This window comes from Chelonoidis abingdonii, chromosome 10 (assembly GCF_003597395.2).
Source record: "Chelonoidis abingdonii isolate Lonesome George chromosome 10, CheloAbing_2.0, whole genome shotgun sequence".
NCBI lineage: Eukaryota > Metazoa > Chordata > Testudines > Testudinidae > Chelonoidis > Chelonoidis abingdonii.
The window spans coordinates 54953803-54976213 of NC_133778.1; the positions used below are offsets into that span (position 1 = coordinate 54953803).

Genomic DNA, 22411 nt, shown 5'->3' on the forward strand with positions numbered 1-22411 from the left:
TTTTTGACACAAATGAGCTTATTGCTACTTTTAAAATAACATTATTTAAATGGATTGAACAGATTTACCCCATATCCAGTTTTGCACACATCTAGTAAAACTGAACCAGATTGTTAAGTTTACTAGCACGAATGATGTTCTTGGAACTTAGACAAAAAACAGGCATTGAAGAGTTTTGTAAAACATTTTTTAAAATGTATTAAATATGGAATGTAGAGATGCAAAAGATCCATTACAAAATTATTAAGCCTATTTCTTTAACAAAGCAAAATTATTTCTGAGTAAAAACATTCCCAAAAATTCTTTCAGAACATAAGTTTGAATAGCTCCAGCAATGGGAATTCACCACTGTTCTGTAAATCAAATTTATATTATTGTTAAAAACTTTTTCTTTATGTTAATTCTAAATTATCACTCAATTTTATTCGATTAGCTACAATTATTCTTTTCTGAACCATATTAAAAATCATCCCACTCATTTAGGCCCACTCCTGTAGAAGCCAATGAAAAATAATCACTTATTTTATTATTTTGTCTTAAGGTAATTCCAAGGCTTCAGTCAGCACTGAAAGAAATCCCCAGGAAGCCAGCCCCCACAGGTGTTTATAAATTAATTTAGTTGGCCATCAATTTCAAGGCATGCAGAAAACAGTTACCAAGCACATTGTTTGTCAGTTACTCAAATTCCACATATTAGTTCCTTTAGTTTTTCCCTATATGTCAGTACATCCAAGCTTTATATCTGTATTTAATTCCCTCTAAAATTTTGTTATTATTTGAATATTGCAAAAATGAACAAAACCTATGTTATTTCAAAGGGACTTATTCCATCGTTGAGGTATTTTGCCTCATAGCACAGGCCATGTTTTTGGCTACCATGTCAAACTGAAAGATTATTAGTTTAAAAAAACAGAAAGTTATAAGTCTTCCTTTACATTGCCACATCACAATCAGTTCCTGCCCATTATATAACTATGGTTGTGATTACTTTATCAAAATCTTTATCCAGCTTCTCTCCATCCTATCAAGATTTTTGTGCGTGTGTGTATAAATATAAATATTTTATATATATATATTTTTTGTAGGACATATCCTTCAATATTTGAGAAAGAAAAACAGTTCTAATTCATGTTTGCTAAGCAAACCCATAAAGTTGGTTCAGGTGGCGAAAAAACAACTGTATGGTATATGTTACTAACACATGAGTAGGGCCCTATCAAATTCACGGCCATGAAAAATGCATCACGGACCATGAAATCTGGTCTTTTGTGTGCTTTTACCCTATACGATACAAATTTCACAGGGGGAGACCAGTGTTTCTCAAACTGAGGTCCTGACCCAAAAGGGGGCTGTGGGGTGGGGTGGATGGGTTACAAGACTTTTTTGGGGGGAACAGGGCAGGTTGCAGCATTGCCAACCTTACTCTTGTGCTGTCTTCAGAGCTGGGAGGCCAGAGGGCGGTGGCTGTTGGCCAGGTGCCCAGCTCTGAAGGCAAAAGCACAGAAAAAAGGTGGCAATACCATATCATGCCATCCTTACTTCTGCACTTCTAGTTGCAGCAGCTCTGCCTTCAGAGCTGGGCTCCCGGACAGCAGGCCCTGCTCTCTGGCCTTCCAGCTCTGAAGGCAGCACCACCGTCAGCAGCAGTGCAGTAGTAAGAGCAGCAATACCACAACCCCTCTACAATAACCTTCCAAACTATCGTCCCCCCCAACTCCTTTTTGGGTCAGGACCCCTACAATTACAACACTGTGAAATTTCTGATTTAAATATCTGAAATCATGAAATTTACAATTTTTAATATCCTATGATTGTGAAATTGACCAAAATGGGCCATAAATTTGGTAGGGCCCTATACATGAGCCAAGCCTGCAAAGAGGTCCATAGTAGACCCCTTAATCCCAATTGCAGTCCCATTGACCTCATTTGAAATCTCTGTAGGAATAAGGGTCCAGGCTTGTCAACACTTAAAATGCTACAGCAGCACAACCACACCGCTGTAGCACTTCAGTGAACACACTAGCTATGCTGATGAGAGCGCCTCTCCTGTTGGTACACATAGTCCACCTCCCCAAGGGGTGGTAGTCAGGGCCGGCTCTAGCCATTTCACCGCCCCAAGCATGGCGGCATGCCACGGGGGGTGCTCTGCCGCTCGCCGGTCCCGCGGCTTCTCCGGTGGACCTCCCGCAGGTGTGCCTGCGGATGCTCCACCCTCCGCAGGCACGCCTGCGGGACGTCCACCGGAGCTGCCTGCCGCCCTCCCAGCAACCAGCAGAGCGCCCTTCCGCAGCATGCCGCCCCAAGCACGCGTTTGGCGTGCTGGGGCCTGGAGCCGGACCTGGTGGTAGTTAGGACTCTCTACACCAGGGGCCAGGTTGATTTAACTGCAGTGCACAAGAGTGTGGTTTTTCACACCCTTGAGTGATGTAAACATGCCAATCTAATTTCCTAATGGAGACCAGGCCTCTGTCTTTGCAGATCCTTTTAACGGATCAAGGCCATATGCAGCATCAAACCTGACAAATATTTACCAGACTCATAAAATAAAGGGTACTGCAAATTTTTGTTTACAATAAAGAAAGTCAACTTAGGTGCAATGACACAGCCATGTTTTCCTAGTAGAAAACAAATTACTTTTTTTGTTTATTATTAGCTATATATTTAAAAGTTCATTTAGTCACATTTAAAATTTCCAGTATGAAATTTGTTTGGAAATTAATCAATTAGAAAATATTGCACTCTGTACTCACAGAATCACATTCCTTCTGTGCATCCCTATACATATAAACCTAGAAATATTAATAGTGATACATACAATTGATAAGCTAAAAAAAGTATGAAATCTGACTTTTCATCTTGACATTATATTTGAATTACAGAAATAGGTTTTCTATCTATTAGAAGTTCTGACCTTTACATTTTATTAGATGTCAGAATGTAGTAAAAAAATCACAAGTATTTAAGAATATGTCTACACTGCACTTTCATCGTTAAAACTTTTGTTGCTCAGAGGTGTGAAAAAATGTTCCCATGAACGACAAAAAAGTATTAATTGCAAAAAGCTTAGGTGTGGACAGTGCTTCTTAAGCAGGAGACATTCTTCTGCCGCCAAAGCTTCCGACTCTTGTTGGGGGTGGCTTTATTTTGTTGTCAGGAGAAAGTAAACTTTGTACCTTACAACGGTGTTGCTGTAATAGCACAGCTGCTCCATTGTAAGGTGCACAGTGTAGACGTAGCCTAAGTGATTGAATTCTCTAGCAGAATCATTTTGCTGAACACATAATTGGTAACCTTGTGCATTTCTGAACTATTAGGTTTCCAAATTATTTACTAAGACTTGCATAATAGTGGATTGTTACACAGTCAGATCAGTGTTATATCAGTGGTATCCCTTCACCTGGAAAACTGTACTCACTTCTCATCACCTGATCTCAAAAAGGATACAACAAAAACACAAGGGGTTCAGAGACAAGCAACAAGAATGATTTAGAGATATGAAATAGCGTCCATATGAATAGAGATTGGGACTGTGTACTTTAGGGAAGACAAAAAAGAAGCAACATGCGAGAGTATATAAAATGATGGATAGTACAAAGGAATTACACTGGGTACACTAAATCCGCAGAGTTACAAACACCAGAGTTACAAACTGACCAGTCAATCACACCCCTCATTTGGAACCAGAAGTACACGATCAGGCAGCAGCAGCAGAAAGCAAAGAAATAAAATCCAACATAACCCATATACAATACAGTATTGTGTAAAATATGAACTACTTACAAAAAAAAAGGCTGCATTTTTCTTCCGCATAGTAAAGTTTCAAAGCTGTATTAAATCAATGTTCACTTGTAAACTCTTGAAAGAACAACCCTAATGTTCTGTTAAGAGTTATGAACAACCTCCATTCCCGAAGTGTTCATAACTCTGAGGTTTTCCTGTATATCTATTCCCCCTTCTCAGAACACAATAATAATGCAGACTGAAAGACGGCAAATCTAGAATTTTATTTTTTAACACAAGTAGCATGTGGAGTTCATTGCCACAAGACAGCATTGAGGCCAAGAGCAGGCCATAAGAAAAAGTGGCCCAGTAATGACAGCGCTAGCCTGGGATCTTGGAAATCCATATTTAATTTACTTACTGACTCAGTCTGTAATAGAGGAATAAATAGCACTTCCCTACCTCACAAGGGTGTTGTCAGGATAAACATGCAAGGGGGTACACCCTTCACTGCTTTTGTGGGCCAAGCAAATTACACCTAGCAGGGGTTCCTTTACATTCCTTATTTCACACCCCCACAAACTGTGTGTGTGTCACCCTTCCCTGGCCACCCCATCCATCATGCCCCTCTCCCCATATCACTTTCCCTCATTCTCCATTCCCATGATAGAGGTGCTGTGTGACTCCTCCCCATTTCCATTCCCCCTCCTCTGGGTCTCTGCCCCTCCTGCATCTTCACTCCAGGCATCTTCTGCCATGCCTACCCAGTCACCCAACTCCCTGCTGTCTAGATCCCTGTTTCCCTCATCATCACCACTCCTCAACCCTCCATTCCTTTGAGGATGCCTGCTTTGCTCCCCTCACACCTGCACCCACTCTCCTTCTGAGTTTGTGCTTTCCTCCCCATCACTAAGTCCACTTTCTCCCACACACACCACTCAGGTCTATTCTTGACACCCCATACAATCCCTGCTGCTTCCACCCACCCACTCTTGCCCTCTGCTTCCTGCTCCCCCACCCTCAAATAAACTCTCTCTGTAAAGTTCACTTATTTCTGTTGGATGCCAGGCTATAGACAATCTTCTCCATGCAGCAAGTTAAGTAGCTGCTTCTGATACACTTAGGAAGCAACAGGGGCTGGCAGGAGGACTCCTTTGCCTGCGGAGTGAGGCAGTCTTGTGAATCAGGCTTTTCCAGTGTGCCAATCTGCACCACAATCAGTTGGATTGTGCCCACTGATGTCTAGAAGATTCCTTGTAATTTTGGAATGGATGGAGGCAGAGCTCTAAAGTTATCATGTTAAGGCAAACAAATTGAGTTGAATATTAGACCTTGCGTCACTTGACGAGTTAAAGTTTGATGCTCAGATATCACAATAATGGGGAACATACAAGCACTTAAGATAATCATCTTCGCAAGGCGAAAAGAGGACTGGACATTTATATGCATAAATACAAACGTTCAGAGTTAAGAGAGTGATGACAAAAGCTAAAAATAATAATAAAAAAGGGAAGAGATACAAACATTAATGTTACAGGGCACAGAGATTAGGTAGAAACTATATATATGGTCAATCTGCTCAACAGCCAAATTACTATTGGAATTTGTGTACATCTGATTCTGCCCACTGCCAGAGACAGCATATTGGACTAGATGGACCAATGGGTCTGTCCTAGCATGCAATTCCTTGCAGAAAAGTTGCATGATGATATACTGGTAGAGTCCCTGATCCTGCATTATGATTTACTCGTGAGGATCCCTATCCCAGATGGAATCCCATTGTCATTAGGGTTCAGCATTGAGGCTTTAAACATAATTTCTTTTCAAGTAAGAGGAATACCTTCCAAATTAATGACAAGTTGAAGTGCCCTTCCTTAAGGCTTTTGCAGTTCAAGGTGTAGACTCATCAAAAGGATGAGTCACTGGAGAGATATTAATGACTTTGCATTCATGTCCTTTACATTTAAACTTTGATTATTTCAACCAAAACAGTGACAGTTAAGAAGTTTGTGAAATATTTTTCAATTTCCGTTCTTCTACTAGAAAACCAAAAATCACTCAGGAAATATACTAAAAAGATACTATAGAAGATACTATAAATAAGAAAATCTAGTGTTTATAAAGTACTATACTGGTTTCCTGTAAACAGCAAAAGCTGTAAATTACCACTCAAATTCTTATTTATATTTCACTGGTTTCAACAGAAAATAAAAAGGTAGGCATGTCATATTAATTAAAATTTTCCAAAGAACAAATGTATTTCAGAATCATTTTGATGAACCTGAACCTTTGTTCCAAGGTTTGAAAAACAAAAAAACATACATTTTGCCAGTGCTGATTCAGTAGGAAATAAACTTCAACTACCAGTAATACTCATAATTTTCAAACTTTAGGTGTAAACAATACCTTATTGGTTGTTTACCAATTTATTTTCTTGGTGTAGAATATTTATTACATTATTCATCCTGATAATTAAAAGTTATTTATGAAAAACAGGTAGCTCCTGTGTACTATTATCACTTTACTGGGATAAAAATGCTTACAAATTACTTTTTAAACTCCAGATTTACAATGATATTTTGCTTTGATTTCTTTTATATTCCTTACTGCTTACAGCATATTGATTAATTATATTAACTGTTGTGTACAGTTCCTAGTACAGTATTTAATTCAAATACATATTTGTAATGACAAAAAAATGCTAAAGACTGATCAATAACTTCTCAGTCTTAGCTATCGAGAGTATGAGGAACAGAGACGTTATTTTATGTACAGGTTCAAAGCTAAATATTCAAAGTGTGAATATTTTCCTAAATGGATTATAAATTAAGTAGTTGCTATTTAATATAAATGGAATGTCTGCTTCCCTACTTTTTGGATCTTTTCATGGTAAGAACAGTTTATTTTACAATAACTTCTTGAAGTCAGAAGTCATGCAAAATTCAGATTTAGGACCTGATCAATCTCCCATTTAAGTTAATGAATATTGTACCACCAACTTCAATGAGAGAAGATCAGGCCTTTTACATTTCTCCTTAGTATAAATATTTCACATACATATACTTTAGTACACAATATCAAGTACAATGATCAAATGAAGATGCCATATTAATAACGGCAACAGTATAAAAGTACATTCTATAGAAATGCAGTAAAAGCAATTCTACATATCTAAGACATTACAATGAACATTTTCTTTAAAAATGCCATAACAGAGATGCTATAAGTATATACCAACCGCAAATGAAAACACAATTAACAGAGCATCTGCAGACTAGCCAGTACATCCTGAACAGAATTATAGGCAAGTTTAAGAATGAATCACTTTGCAAGTGATTTTACTGGTTTAAAAAACATTCCAACAATTTAACATTTAAAAACAACATAATCCACTACCAGCACTATCAGATTGGAATATAATGTATTAAATGAAAACAATCAATATTATGAATTCATAAACTTAAAAAATTGTAACATACTAATTGTAAATTGTTAAATTCTCCTTTATTAAAAATAGAGCTACAGTATATGCTCATGCTGAATTGAGAAGGAAAGACTTCATAGTTCTGAAGATCTAAGTCATCTTATCAGAGAACAGTTAAAGCCAGTTTATATTTGGACTATAGCCTATGTGCTGATTAAATTAAATGTATTTTGACATCTGCTAAAAAGAAGTACACCTCTACCTCGATATAACGCTGTCCTCGGGAGCCAAAAAAATCTTACCGTGTTACAGGTGAAACCGGATTATATCGAACTTGCTTTGATCCACTGGAGTGTGCAACCCCCGCCTCCCCGGAGCACTGCTTTACCGCGTTATATCCAAATTCGTGTTATATCGGGTTGTGTTATATCGAGGTAGAGGTATACTCTGCAATCCTAACTTAGGCAAAACTTCTATTCAAGTCAGTGGAAATTTGTCCCCAGAAAGGACTTGACTCATAACAATCATTATATATTAATATATATATATATATATATTTGAATACCACCAACTACCACAAGCGTGAACCAAAATTTTTGAAACCCAATACATTTACGTAGCCTTCTATGTGTGAAATACAAATAAAAAAATATAGAGTTTCTGAGTAGCGTATTGGGGGAGGAAAGGAACCATAGGCTATCATACTACTTCCGTAATTCCTGGTAATTATTTGAAGCTGGCATGAACATATTGATATTCAGTAAACTGAACACTGTAGCTTTAATTGAAGTTTGAATGTTACAAACAGTTAGATGTCTGGCTCTGGCCTGCATTCTAATATCATCAACAGAACAGAGATGGGAAATATAAACAAACCTTTTAACTAGATTACAGCTTCTAAAATGGCCAAGAAACCCTTCATCAAGAACTTGTGCGACAAAATGTTAAAAGAAGGAAAATATTTTGAAACATTAAAGGTAAGAATTTAAAAAAACAAACAAAAAACTAAGAGAGTTCTAAACTGGAGTTTGATTATATTTCATTTTGTGAGAAAGATGATTTAAGTTTTCCAATCAGGACTATCCAGGAGAAACTTGATCTAATCCTTCAAAACTTAAATAAAACTTTTCAAAAGAGCACTGCAAAACAGAACATTTTTCAAATGCTTTGTTCTATACTTCAAAATGGAATGTTTTATCAAACTTTTAAATATGAACATAACACTATTTGAAATAAGAAATTATTTCAAAACTAGACTGAGTCAAGTACAACATACTTAAATTATATGTCATTATCAATTTAAATCTACACTTCCATTTTTTCAAATCTTCACTGTCCAACAAAACTCACGTTTTATCCCATGAAACAACCTTCCTATGCCATAGTGGAACTCCGTAACACTCAAACAGGAAATTCTGTACTGACAAAATCCAGAGTTTGCCACAAACATCTGAAAACTTTATAACCTTCGTCACGGATTACTCTGCTCATTTACTTTTTATAACATGATGTTATCTTAGTAAAAGCACTACATACATAAAAATTCTTCCTTCTATTAAGAAAGTAGTTAAAAGATTTTAGGCCCTGATCCTGCAAAGATTTACTTGCAGGCTTAACTTCACACAGATAAGAAATCTCACTCAAGTCAATAAAATTGAGCACATCCATAAGGCTCTACAGGATGAGAGCCTTAGACATTATTTAAAACTGTTAAATGTATGTTAATCTCAATCACATAATTGGTAGTAAGAATATCTAAGAAAGAGCTGAAATACATCAGTTGTTGATGTAGCTGGTACCTAGTATGGCCACAATCCTACAAAGACATAAGCATGTGCATTCAGTGGGATGTGTAAAATTAGGTATAAGTCCTTGTAGGATCAAGAATTGTACATATGCATACATACTTCATTTAAAGTAAAACAAAATGCAAAAGTTATTAATACTCCACAGTAGCTTAAAATTATTAATTAAAATTATCGGCAAATAAAAATTTCATTGCAACCTATGAAAAAATGAAGTATTATAAATGAAGATAGTAAAACTAATCACATTTATTATATAGATTTATGTTTAAATTCTATTATACTGATCAGTTCTATTTTTCTCTTAGCTATCCTTACATTTGTTTCCTTTGGCAGCAACGTGTGTCGCAACATTATTGCAAGCTTCTCTTTACTTAAATGTTGAGAATATCACCATTTGATTCAGAAGGATTTGTTGTACAAACAGTTGACAACTGTTCTGGTTCCCCCACTTGGGAATTTCTCTTCACTCTCAGAGCAGCTAGGCTAGTTATGCAATGACTGAAAGACCCTAAAACTGAAGCTTCAATTTTCATTTCAAATAATTGCAAAGTTCTTTGATAAATCACAAAAGCAACTTCTGACTTAAATGGTTAGGTTGATGAAAATCTACAGCTGTCTGAAAACCTGAGAATTTTAATCTTAAAAATACTGTACCTGACTCTCCTCTCACTCTGGAATAAACCAAATAAAACGAATAATCAGCTCTGCAGGGCTTAGTTACCAGCAATAGTGTTAACATTTTTAAACTTACTGTACTGTTATGTTTAAATCATCTCTGTACAGGAAAATTAACTCTGCTATAGTAAAATGATAACAGTGCATTCCACATCTCAATCCCAGAGAAATGAATTAATCCTTTATTTTCTGTTCTAATGGAAATTAATATAAACTTCTAAAAGAATTTCAAAAATATCACCTATTCAGTTTTTAAAGACATTAGTGGTCATGAAAAGAGTGCCAACTTGACAGGGTGAATCCTCTTTTTCTCCACAAAACTGAAGTAGTACCAGCAATTCAAGAACTTCTCTGAACTGTCGTGACAATGTGCCTCAATCCTATTTCAGATGAACCGCCTCTAGGATGAAAGGGGCATTCACGCCACCTTCCACTCAGATGAGAAAGATAGGAAGTAATGGAGATTTTTGTGATGTGGACATCTGTCATCTAGGAGCTGAACTGAGATGGTCAACACATTTCAGAAAGGTCAATGATTAGTTATCACATGATAGTGACTTTGGTTCCTCTTGCTGGATTCAAGTCAACAATCTAGATGTACTCCATTATCAACTCCCTGAGCCATACAGTTCCTTTTCAAAAAAAAACAAACTTCAGCCAGCATAACCAGATATTAGATTAAGAATAATTTAAGATGTATTTGTATACACACACATGCATACACACTCAACTTCATAATTATCTTACACTTCACTCTGTTTAGGCAGCATGAGCAAAGAAGCTAATGAATTCATGAGTATAAGGTCTGAACCTCCCTCTCACTTTTAGGTGGTTAATCTAAAAATAGATACTATATAAATGTAATTAACAATCAAAGAATGATTTGTGGTCATAACTGCTAAAGTTAGTTAAAATATTAGCACAATTAACTGTACTTAAACACTGAAACCCCCTATGTATTACAGGAAAGTAGATCTGAGGCTCCAACCTTTTTGTACAATTTCATTCCATGTTCCTTTTAATAAATAATGTGTATTTTGTTCTTATACAGGCTAAATTAACCTTATTGGCAGCTGTATGAGTAACATTAATCCAGGTAACAAACTGAAATATTTTTTTTTTTTTTTTACAGACACTAACAAATGAAAAGTAAAGAAGGCTCTCTATTATGAGCTGTGTCTTGCTCCTGTTGAAGTGACTGTCAAAACTCTCACTGATTTCAATGAAACCAAAATTGGGGAATTCATTTTCAAAAGCCTCTGTGACTAAGGGCCCAAGTCTCAATTTCAAAGTAACTTAAGCTCTTATCTCCTAAGTCTCATTGAAAGTCAATGAGATTTTGGCTTCTAAGCATCTATAAGTCACTTTGAAAATGAGATGTAGGCATTTTTGAAAATTTTACCCGAGGCCATTTATAACCAAGGCCCCTATTCTGAGAACTGCACTTGTGGGCTCTTACACTGCATGAAGCCCCACTGAAGTCAATGGAACTCCACATGAGCACAAGGGTATACCACCAAAGAGTAGCTTGCAGGAGTGAGGTCAAGGACTTAATGCTGATTCACAAGCTAACATTGTAGTTACTGGCTGTGTTCAAGCAATGAGTTCCTGAATGCTGATCTCCCATACATAAAATCACTGTGAAGAATATAGTGAACAGTCTATTGACAGATTAGTAACAAAAAGCCTGAGTGAAAAATAAAACAGACAGTTTTTTGTTAGTAAAGTTGTTAATGATCCCACAAAGGCTCGTTTTTTCCTAAGAGATGCAGAGAACACTAAACTCCCAATGAAGAGAGCAAGGGTCAGGACAGGAGAAAGGTAACAAGTTTTGTTTAAGGGGAACAATAACACTGCTTTACAAAAGCATTTATACCTGATTAAAAATTATCTGTCTTTTCTTGCTTATCCAGTGCTAACTTTGTGATAAGTTTATTGGTTTGTTAGTTATTTTAGGTAAGCATGCTGATCTTTATTTTAATTTAAAAATATTGAGGTACAGGTCTGGCCTGAATAAGATCTTTAAATGTTTTCCTTGTTTTTAATCTGGTATAGCCTAAATATAGTTATTGCAGATTCCTTATAAATTCAAAATTAACTTTCCATATATATATTTTTGGTAAAGAAAATGAATAAGAGACACAAAAAATAATTACTAATGTTGGATATACAAATGATCCAGTTAAGCAACAGGGAAAAATACATAAATGTTCCTCAATGCCTAAAAAAAAAAATATCAATAAAAAATCTTGAATATTTTCCTATGATATTAGCATAAAGACTTAAAAACAGAACAAAAAAATTGCTACTTAGTAATAATTGTTGGTTCCTAACAGTTTCCCATAATTCCAGTTGACAGATGCAGGTCTTAGAAAATTATTAAATATTTCATATTATGGCAGCATCCTGAAAAGCCCTATTAGAGTTAAGGCCTTCTTGCAGTATGGTGTACTATAAGCCACAGAAATAGACTGTCCCTGCTCTGAACGGATTATCATCTAAGGCCTTGGACCTATATTCCACAAGATAAGCTTCAGTGAAATCAGTGATGGTCTGCCAGCAGAGACCTGACTGTAGGATCAGAGCCTAAGCAAGCTAAGGTTTCAAACATAGTTCCACTCTATGGAGAAGAATCTGTCAAGATATTGGGTTAACAAATCAAAACTGGGATTTTAGAAATTTTACTCATTTTTTTTTTACTGAGAAACCAATTTACTTATTTTTTAACATTAAACCAGTAAAGAAAGTGTTGCCCTATGTAATAAATAACAAGTTATCCATCTGAATATCTGTGTTTGCACAACAAATTGCAGACGGACTTGAAATAACACTGATACTGGGGGCATAATCTTGAACATAGTATATAGGTTTATATGTGCAGATAAAACACATCAATGGTAACTCAGAGTAAGAAAAGAACTATTTACAGGATAGCAGGTTAGTATGAAACATGAAGAAAATGTTATTCCTGGATAAGCTTTTAGCTGTGTGTTTCCACTGTTGCTTGTAGTAAAATAAACAGACAACCACGTTTCTCAAGAATGAGCACCTATACATATTTGCTGATCTTTAAAAGAAATATTACTTTACAAATTTGATTTTTAAATAATTCTGAATACAGCAAGTTGTTTTGTCTTCAGAAGCGAAATAGAAAACTAAAAGAAAGACAATTCTACCGAACTATAGTAACATTTGCTACTCCAATCTCTTCTAACAATATTTGTCAAGTATCCTTCTAAATTTATTTTCCTACAATTCTTTCCAACCTGATCAAATTGTTGTTTTCATATTGCCAACTTGATCATGATATTGCTACTTCACACAAAATATGTTTTGCTGATGCAAATTATGGGATAAGAGATACATAAGCATTTACAAGTGAAGGCTTTTTTGTGTATTCCTCTTCAAATACAGGATAAAGATGCATATATGAAGCTGAATCCCATTTTGCTGAGATGCCCCACTGAAATGCACAATCCCTGGCCTACCTCACAGTTCAGAAATACCTTGCATTATTTACTAAATTAATAGCACATAGTTCTCTTTTTTAAAGACAGTTACATGAAAAACAAACACAAATTATTCGCAGACAACGGTGTTTTTTAAAACAAGTGTCCTTGTAAAAGAGATGACATTGAAATATAAAACCAGTTTATCATTAGCTCCTAAATTATTTCTTCTAGATTCTTATGACTCTAAAAGGACTTTTCTGATGTTGTCCTGAAAATATATTCAGAAGTTTTATTGTCATCCTAAGTCGTACAAAACTCAGATTTTTTTGACATGTGAATCTTACATTAATAAAAAACTGGTTAGTTAAAACTGAAAGTGGTACCTAAGCCAGATAACTATTTAGTGCAGCACAAATACTGCTGGACAGGTTTGGCCTTCCTATCAGAAAACCATGAAAAAAAAATTAACATAAAAATTTTAACAGGAGCTAACTGTTTACTCTAGCTAAGTATTGAGATGATTTATTGCATAGGCCCTGATCTTGCTAATATTTATATATTAGAGTAGTTCCATATTGGGACTCCTCAGATGCTTAAAGTAAAGTAAGTACATAAATTTTTGTAGGATCAGGGCCTTAATGATTATGTAACTATATTTATTTATTCAGATTGTTAACAATGGCAACATGCAACTACACAAAACAAAGACAGATGATAAATTCCAAAGTGTTTCCAGCTCCATATTATTCTTTTTGTCATTTGAATTTCCTATTTTGACATATGAAATCCAAGCACTTTTGAAAGAAACCATAAATAAAACAAACCTTGGCCCAAACACCTTTTAATACTTCACCTACTTCTCTACACAGAAAAACTATTTATAAAAAAGACAACTACCCATGAAAACCAAAAGACAAATACAGCTCCCAGAAACAGCAAATCCCCAAATCAGAAGCAGCTCCAAAAAGAGAGAGCTATTGGAACACACTTGAGGGTACCACTAGCAATGCTTGATCATCATCTACTCCATGACATTTCTTCATTAACTGAAAAATAAATAAAACTGAGGCAGGACACAGAGAAAGGTTTCCACTTCCTCAAACAGTGATAAAAAGTGACAGATATGAACACTACAGTATCTTCTGCCCAAAGAGGGGCATGAAGATTAGAGTAAGACATAAAACTGAAGTGTTTCATTTGGCGCAGGAAAAATAAACCACTTTGCCAAACCAGTAAACAATCAAACTATCATCAAAGCTAAAAGATGGATCCAGAAAACAAACACCTTCCCAACCCCCAGCCCCCAAAACTGCCTGCCCTAGAGCGAGAGGCAGAGCTGGGAGGAGGTATTGCTTCCCCACACACAAACACACTTACCTTGGCTGCACCCCACTTTTATTCCCTTCCCTGGAGCAGTGGAGAAAGAGACACACACAAAGGGTAATAAAGGGGGAGGAGGGGAGAGCAGGGGGTGGGGGAGTTGGTGAACTGGCTGCTGCTCGTGTGTGTGTGTGGTGAGGTGTTTCCAGCCAGGGCCAAGCAGCATTAGCAGAGAGAGAAGAGGCTGTGTTGCTAAGAGGCTTTTGGTCGCTTTCTCTCTTATCTGACGGCCAAGGGGGGGAAGAAACTCTCCTTCTCTCCCTGTGTCTCCCTGAGATCCTCTAGCTGGGCTGGGCTAGAGGGAGAAACTCAGGCTCCTCACACCAACCCCCTCCCCCTCCATACACACCAATTCAAGATGGAATTAGTGCTCTGTCCCTTTAACAATATAAATAAAAGGTCCCCCAGTCTCCCCCTCTCTCTTCATCATCAGCTGCTGCTGCTGCTTCTGCTGAGGCTCTGGCTCTGCCTGGGAGAAAGATGGGAGGCTGCTACTGCGCATGCGCCCCAAGGGGGCTCGGTGGGTTGAAGGGGGGAGGGAAGGAGATTTCTCTCCACAATACACCGCGCGGTAGGCGAACCCGGAAGGAGATGCCGTCGAGGGAAAGGAAGTTGCGGGATGGGGAGAGAAGTGGAGCGGAAGTGAGTGGGCGGGCGTAAAGAGGGCAGAGTTGAGGCGAATCAAGAGCGGGCGGGGGGAAGGGAGGAGTGGGTGGTGCCGTCATCGGCATGTGACCTGGAGCGATGCGCGCGGGGGGTGCTGGGAAGGTTTCTGAGGGACTAGCGGGCGAAGAGGAGGGTTGCTCCATTGGAGTCCGAACCACGCGCTCAGGTGGAGGCGGGAGGGGGCGAGCGGAGCCGATCTAGGTAAGGGTTCCGCGGGAGCGGGGCTACGGGGGTGGGAGGGCAGTGGAGGGAAGTGACATGACCTGGCAGGGGAGAGCGGGTGGGAGCTCTGACCTGGTGCGCGCGGAGGGCGGCGGGGTCTCTTGGGGCAGGCTCCCCCTGGCCGCGCTGTGTCCCGCCCCCCGTTCGTTAGGGGCAAGTGTCATACGGCGGGAAGGCCGCTTGCCGGTGCCCTGCCCCGGGGCGCTGGGGCCCTGTGGCAGCGCGAGGCGGGGGTGATGCTCATGGAGAATCGGAGTTGAGGTCTAAGGAAGAGCGTCGCGCGCCAACGGGGCGTCGTGGACTGTTGCCGGCGCCGCTGAAAGGCACCGCAAGCGCTTCCTGCCTAGTGAGCCCGGCGCTGATCCGGGTGGCCGCGCTTGGTTTTGGGAGTAACCCCGGGTTACCTGCTCTGGGAAAAAACCTGAGTCGCCGCAGTTCGTCCCCAGTGACCTCCTAACAGAGCCGCGTTGGTGTCTGGTGTGTGTCCGCTTCCAGAGCGCTTTCCCTTGAAACTCTCCTGTTCCGTGCTTACAGATGCTGACGCCTTCTGTGTTGCAAGGGGATGCGTTGGGGAATTCTTTAGAAGAAAGATCAGACTTTAACTCGAACTTAATGTAGCTTAATTCTGCTCCTGGGCATTTACTTGTGCTGGTCAAAGGCACTTCTTTATTATTATTATTATTTATTTACTATTATTATTTTTCTTGTGAGCAGTATAGTTATTGCTTAAGTGATTGGGACTTTGCTGTATTTCTACTTTTTGTAAACGAACTGAAGCTGTGTCGCACGAAGCTCTTTAACATTACAACTAGTTTTCTTAGGCACTGAAGATGAAAGCTCTTGCAATTTTACAATTGAAGGGATTACAATACCTCGAACTAAATTTGTGAAAAATTGAATTAGCTAATTTTATTTGCAGAGGTGGTTATAATTTCCTTATCTTGAACATAAATAAGTGCCCTTAAAAATTGGATCATGTATGTTAGTGTGAGTTAATGTGATCAACAAAGGCAGAATTAGGGTGTAAAAAAGGTGGGGGTACTTTTTCCAAACTTCACGCATGTGGATCACCAGAATAAGAAGCCACAATCACTGTGGATTGTGCATCCTGTGAGAGTTCTACTGGGCTCTTTGAGCTAGGCTCCCGTTTGGTGGGTTTTCAGCCATGCCTACACTACACTAAGCTAGTTTTAGGCTTTGTTTCACTAACACTTTTGTCGGTATAACTGAAATTGCTCAGGAGTGTAAAAAACCACCTCTCCCTCGCCCGAGTGACATAAATTATACCAGCAGGAACACTGGACTATACAGAACTGTTAGCAGGAGAGCTTCTTCCTCAGAGATTACTGCCACTCAAGGAGGCAGTTTTATTATGTCAAGTGGAGCGTTCACCCCTGCTACCATAGGGCAGCTACAGGAGTGATCTGGCAGTGTCACTGCTGTAAACTCGCTAGTGTAGATGTATGCTGATGGACTCAACTAAACTTTCTTTGATTGCATTTGGTTCTTTGGGATTAAAGTAATTGAGGGTCCTCTCTCAAATGCTAACCACTTATAGCATCAAAATGAGTCATTACAGATCTGTAAAATTCCTTTTCCTTTCTTATGACAAATGAAATTGTAATACCTTAACGAAAGGAAGAGGTTAGGGCAGGTTGCATATTTAGGAGCTACTGTTGTTTGAGTCACATAAGATAAGTCTTCCCTGCACTATTAACCTGGGTGATTGGCATGATGGTTAGTCTAGTCCATTTGTGAGCATCCCCATAGCAAATCGCTACCTGTAATATTATGTCCTCATTGCTTCTGCACTTGTTGGTGTATATCTGGGATCAAAGCCCATGCTGCTTTGTGCTGAGATGCTCTAGGATTCTTTCCTTGTCAGTTGTACAACTTGCCTGACCCTCATGAGGAACTGCGGGATGTGCATGGTAGGACTGTCAGCAGAGTGACTTTGATTTTTACCAGCTTCCTCATTGCAGAGTGGGCATGTTTCAGCCAAACTTCGGATACTGACCTTGGCATCCAGCCATGTAAGCTAGCACAGGCTTAAAGCGCCTCCGAAGCCTGGTCAGATGGTTTTCTGGGTGGATGGTAAGGATGTCAGGGCTAAAACCCAGAGTTAGCTGTCCACTGAAGACTACCCACAGACATCTTTGCTGGTTTCTTGGCTCAAAATCTGAGCCATTCGATGCAGCCATAACACTTAGACTTTTTTTTTGTGAAAGCTGAAATTCTGTAAAGCATGATAGTAGCTTCAGAAAAATGTCAGGCATATGAATCTTACTCCTGGGAGAGTAAAGTGCAGAATTTATGTTCCCCACAGATTTCTTCGCTTACCTGCAAAAAAAAAAAAAAAAAAAGACTTTCTGGCAGGGAAGCAAAAGGAAGCCAAAAGTTCAGTCATGTGACCGTCGCCATCAGTATGTTTCAGGTGTCAAGGGCAGCTGGCAGAGAGAGAAATCACTGTGGGGCAGGAGGCGGGAATGGGGAAAACCTGCTGGTGGCTCCTACCTTGTACTAGGCTTAGCTGCTAGTCCCGGCTGGGCTGGGGAGGGTAGGATTTTCTTTTCCCCTGTATGGCATCTGGGGCTGGGTCAGACACCCCCCCGATTTCTTCCCCGGCTGCAGGAAGCTCTGCAAATTCGTCTCCCCCTGACCATCATACAGAGAACTTCTCCCCCATCTGACCCACCCTCATGCATCCAGACCCCCTCATTTCCAGATCCTCCTGCTGAGCCTCAGCCCTCATTCCCACTCAGAACCCCCACTCCCTCTGCACCTGGACCACCCCGATGAGCCACCCACACCTGGATCCCCACCGAGCCCCAACCAGCTGCACGTGGATCCCCACACCACAGAGCCCCACTCCCTGAGCATCTCTAACCCCCCCACTGAGCTCCCCATACTTCCCTCTTGAGCTCTGTCCCCCAACCCAGACTTCTCTGCTGAGAGCCACAACCACCTTCACCTGTATCCCCCTTCAGAGTCACATTACCATTGCACCCAGAACCTCCCAACAAGACCCCACGCATCCAGATGCCCCCTGTAGCCAGATTCCCTACTGAGTTGCCCACACTCAGATTGCCCCACACAGAACCCTCTCAACCCACACCTGGGTCCCCCAACACTAAGCCCTCCATGCTTGGATCCTGCCTTTCTGAGCCTGGCTGCCCACATGGAGGGTCAGGGACCTGGGATGTTTCTGTGGCAGGGCTAGTCCTTGCAATGTGTCAGGATTGGGTGCAGCCTCACCACTGAGTCCATGTCCTGGGGGCAGCTGCACAGTGATCTACCATGTGCAGCCAGTGGCCTATTCTCCTCAGTGCCATGCTGGAGGCTCCACATTTATCTGAAAAATAAAAGTTGCAGAATTTTTAACTTTTTGGTGCAGAATGCCCTCAGAAGAGGAGCATGTAGCAACTGTTTCTGAGCCTGGAGATGAACTGAATTCACGCTCTATTGATTGTAGATATCATTAAGGGACGTTTGTGCCTTGTCTACACTACAGACTTCTGCTGGTACAGCTGTGCCGTAGCGTAAATTCAGCTGCATTGGCAAAACTGCTTTTACAGGTACAGAGTGTGGTTTGCTATTTTGTCTGCATCCATGGTAGATACTGTAGCAGGGTGCTGGTGCAAAAGCACCTAATTAGCTCCTGCCCAGTCAGCTTCAATCAGGGGAAGGAGATTGGGGCTGATGGAAGAGGTTTGGCAACATCTGCTAGCCTGACAAGCCAAGAGCTATAAAGGCTAGGAGGTGCCAGGGCAAAGTCAGTCAGGAAGGGAACTGGACACCACCTAGCTGAAGACTGCCTCTGCCTGTAGAGGAGGTGACTAATCCTGCAAGGATTTCTTTATATATAGACACTGGTGGCCGGAGAACCTTGTATAAATAGACATGGGTGTTTGACAGCCCTGAAGCCTCTCTGAGCCTTATTAGGGGCAGCAAACAGGCCCCAGGAAGAGGGGCAGGAGGTGGAGCCCTGTTACAGTACACTTTGGTGGTATAGTATATCATTTCTATACTATACAAGCTCTCCTAGTGTGGACATAGCTTTAGCTACAGTGGAGGTAATTTGAAACTTTTTGACTAGTAGCTTTTGTGCAATATTATCAAAGGCCAGAAAGGACCATTAGGATCACCGTGATTTGTATAACACAGGACATTGAATTTCACCTAGTAATTTCTGTATCAAGCTCATAATATGTATACTGGAAATCAAGTATTAACCTCGTTGAGAATATACATACATAATTATGCACGCAAGGCCTGATTCTGCTACTTTTATTCTCAATTAGCATGTAATCCAGTGAGTTCAATAGACCTGCCAAGTGTGAGAGTGTGCTATATTCCAGCACTTAATTTTCATTGAGTTTTATTTATTAACTTAAGTATGTCTGAATTGATTAGATAGTTCAGATTTATTAAGAAGACAGTCTGAGGGCTAAATCAAGTGTAAGATCTTAATTTCATTAATATGTTACAAAGAAGCTTTGTAACTAAAGAAAATCTGAGCATACACCAGTCTTGCAGAAAGCTACATACTTTTTAGATTTTCCTTCTTTTTGTTTCTATCTTAAACTAGTGGAGTTCACTGTGCATCTTAGCTTTTCAGAGTACCTGCTATGATTGATCTGCTGCTGCTTCTATTTTTAGGTGAGGATATGGGCATGGAGGGAGGAAGAATTCAGTCTTTTTACAGTAAACTGGTGATCAAGTTAGATGAATATTTAATTTTTTGTTATGAAAGTGCAGGTTGTTACTCTACTCAGTAAGAGGGATGACTTACTGACAGATTGTCAGTAGAAATAGGAAATGCGTTTCTCCATATAAATAGTTTAAATTATTGTGCCTTTAAAAGTGACCCCCATGTACATTGGAAATAGACTCTTCACTAAAATGTATGTCAAGATCTGTACTGACAGTTGTCCACAGAGGTGTTCTGCCTTACTAAAAGGTAACTAGAGAACAAGATTCTTCTTGAAAGGTAAAATATAATAGAAAATTTGACTTTGACGATAGAGTGAAACTGATTTATAATGAGGATATTCCTGGTGTAGTGTAATCGCAACATAGAATACATATACAAATTTATAACCTTTTTATGAGTTGTTTGTGCCCTCATGACAAGTTACTAGATTAAAATATAAAAAAAAGTGGCTTTAAAATCACTACAGCCATTTGGGGAGCAAATTAACAACAAGTGCATTCGATGAGTAATTGACAAGTCAGCAGGACTTGTGTTACTTTGTCATGTAATAAAGAAAAAGATTTGGGCTGAAAGCACAAAGGAGAACTTACATTAAGCCAATTCTTATGCAACTTTGTATGGGATCCATAGTTCATCTAATCCAGAGATTTTTATAATAGCATTATGTTTTCAGTGCTTATGCATCCTAACATCTTGTCAGTTTTTTTACCACAGGTGTAAATTGAACTGTCTTCACTGAGCTGTCTACAGCGATGCCTAGGTCCCTTTCTTGAGTAATAGTTAATTTAGTTCAATTTTTTTCCCTCCAATGTGCATTACTTTGTATTCATCAACATGACTTCATCTGCCATCATGGTACCCATCCAAGAGCCCATCTGGTGTAGGCATACTAGTATCCTGTTAGTGGCAGTAGTTGCATCAGTGCTGAATGAGAGAAATAGTTGAATGTTGTCTTCAGATTGTTGTCAGATAAGGTCTGGTCTACACTAGGAATTTATGTTGGTATAGCTATGTCTCTTCTGTTGACCTATCTACTGCATCTTGGGGTACGTCTACACTACGGGATTCTTCCGATTTTACATAAACCGGTTTTGTAAAACAGATTGTATAAAGTCGAGTGAACGCGGCCACACTAAGCACATTAATTTGGCGGTGTGTGTCCATGTACCGAGGCTAGCGTCGATTTCTGGAGCATTGCACTGTGTGTAGCTATCCCATAGTTCTCGCAGTCTCCCCCGCCCCTTGGAATTCTGGGTTGAGATCCCAGTGCCTGATGGGGCAAAAATCATTGTGGGTGGTTCTGGGTACATCCTCACCCCTCCTTCCGTGAAAGCAGCAGACAACCATTTCGTGCCTTTTTCCTGGGTGAATTGTGCAAACGCCATAGCACAGCAAGCATGGACCCTGCTCAGATCAAGACCGCAATCATGGACGTTGTAAACACCTCGCGCATTCTCATGCAGTCTGTGCTGAACCAGGACCTGCAATGAGAGTGGTGAGGACATGGACACAGAATTCTCTCAAACCACGGGCCCCTACGCTTTGGAGATCCTGCTGGTAATGGGGCAGGTTCTAGCCATTGAACACCGATTTTGGGCCCGGGAAACAAGCACAGACTGGTGGGACCGCATATTTTTGCAGGTGTGGGACGATTCACAGTGGCTGCGAAACTTTCGCATGCGTAAGGGCACTTTCATGGAACTGTGTGACTTGCTTTCCCCTGCCCTGACACGCCATAATACCAAGATGAGAGCAGCCCTCACAGTTGAGAAGCGAGTGGCAATAGCCCTCTAGAAGCTTGCAACGCCAGACAGCTACCGGTCAGTCGGGAATCAATTTGGAGTGGGAAGATCTACTGTGGGGGCTGCTGTGATGCAAGTAGCCAAAGCAATCATTAAGCTGCTGCTACGAAAGGTTGTGACTCTGGGAAATGTGCAGGTCGTAGTGGATGGCTTTGCTGCAATGGGATTCCTTAACTGTCGGGGGACGATAGATGGAACCCATATCCCTATTTTGGCACTGGAGCACCAGGGCACCCAGTACGTAAACCACAAGGGGCACTTTTCAATGGTGCTGCAAGCATTGGTGGATCACGACGTTTCACCAACATCCACATGGGATGGCCGAGAAGGGTTCAAGATGCTCGCGTCTTCAGGAACACTACTCTATTTAAATGGCTGCAGCAAGGGAATTACTTCCCCGGTCAGAAAATAACAGTTGGGGATGTTGAAATGCCTGTAGTTATCCTGGGGGACCCAGCCTACCCCTTGATGCCATGGCTCTTGAAGCCATACACAGGCAGCCTGAACAGTAGTCAGGAGTTGTTCAACTACAGGCTGAGCAAGTGCAG

General features: G+C 40.1%; 2 protein-coding genes across 10 annotated transcripts in view; one reads left to right on the forward strand and one right to left on the reverse strand.

Moving 5' to 3' along the window:
- The window catches only part of MBD5 (methyl-CpG binding domain protein 5), a 265451-nt gene extending 250426 nt beyond the window's left edge, over positions 1–15025 (reverse strand). For all 5 annotated transcript variants that reach the window (XM_075070237.1, XM_075070238.1, XM_075070239.1 and 2 more), the window contains exon 1: positions 14457–15025. The gene's annotated coding sequence lies outside the window, so the exon portion shown is untranslated. The remainder of the gene's footprint in view (positions 1–14456) is intronic.
- A 135-nt stretch (positions 15026–15160) lies between these two features.
- Positions 15161–22411, forward strand: part of ORC4 (origin recognition complex subunit 4) — a 59590-nt gene continuing 52339 nt past the window's right edge. For 2 of the 5 annotated variants that reach the window (XM_032791756.2, XM_032791759.2), the window contains exon 1: positions 15193–15326. The gene's annotated coding sequence lies outside the window, so the exon portion shown is untranslated. Of the gene's footprint in view, positions 15327–22411 lie in introns of all 5 variants that reach the window. The other 3 variants (XM_032791755.2, XM_032791758.2, XM_032791754.2) reach the window with 2 other exon arrangements.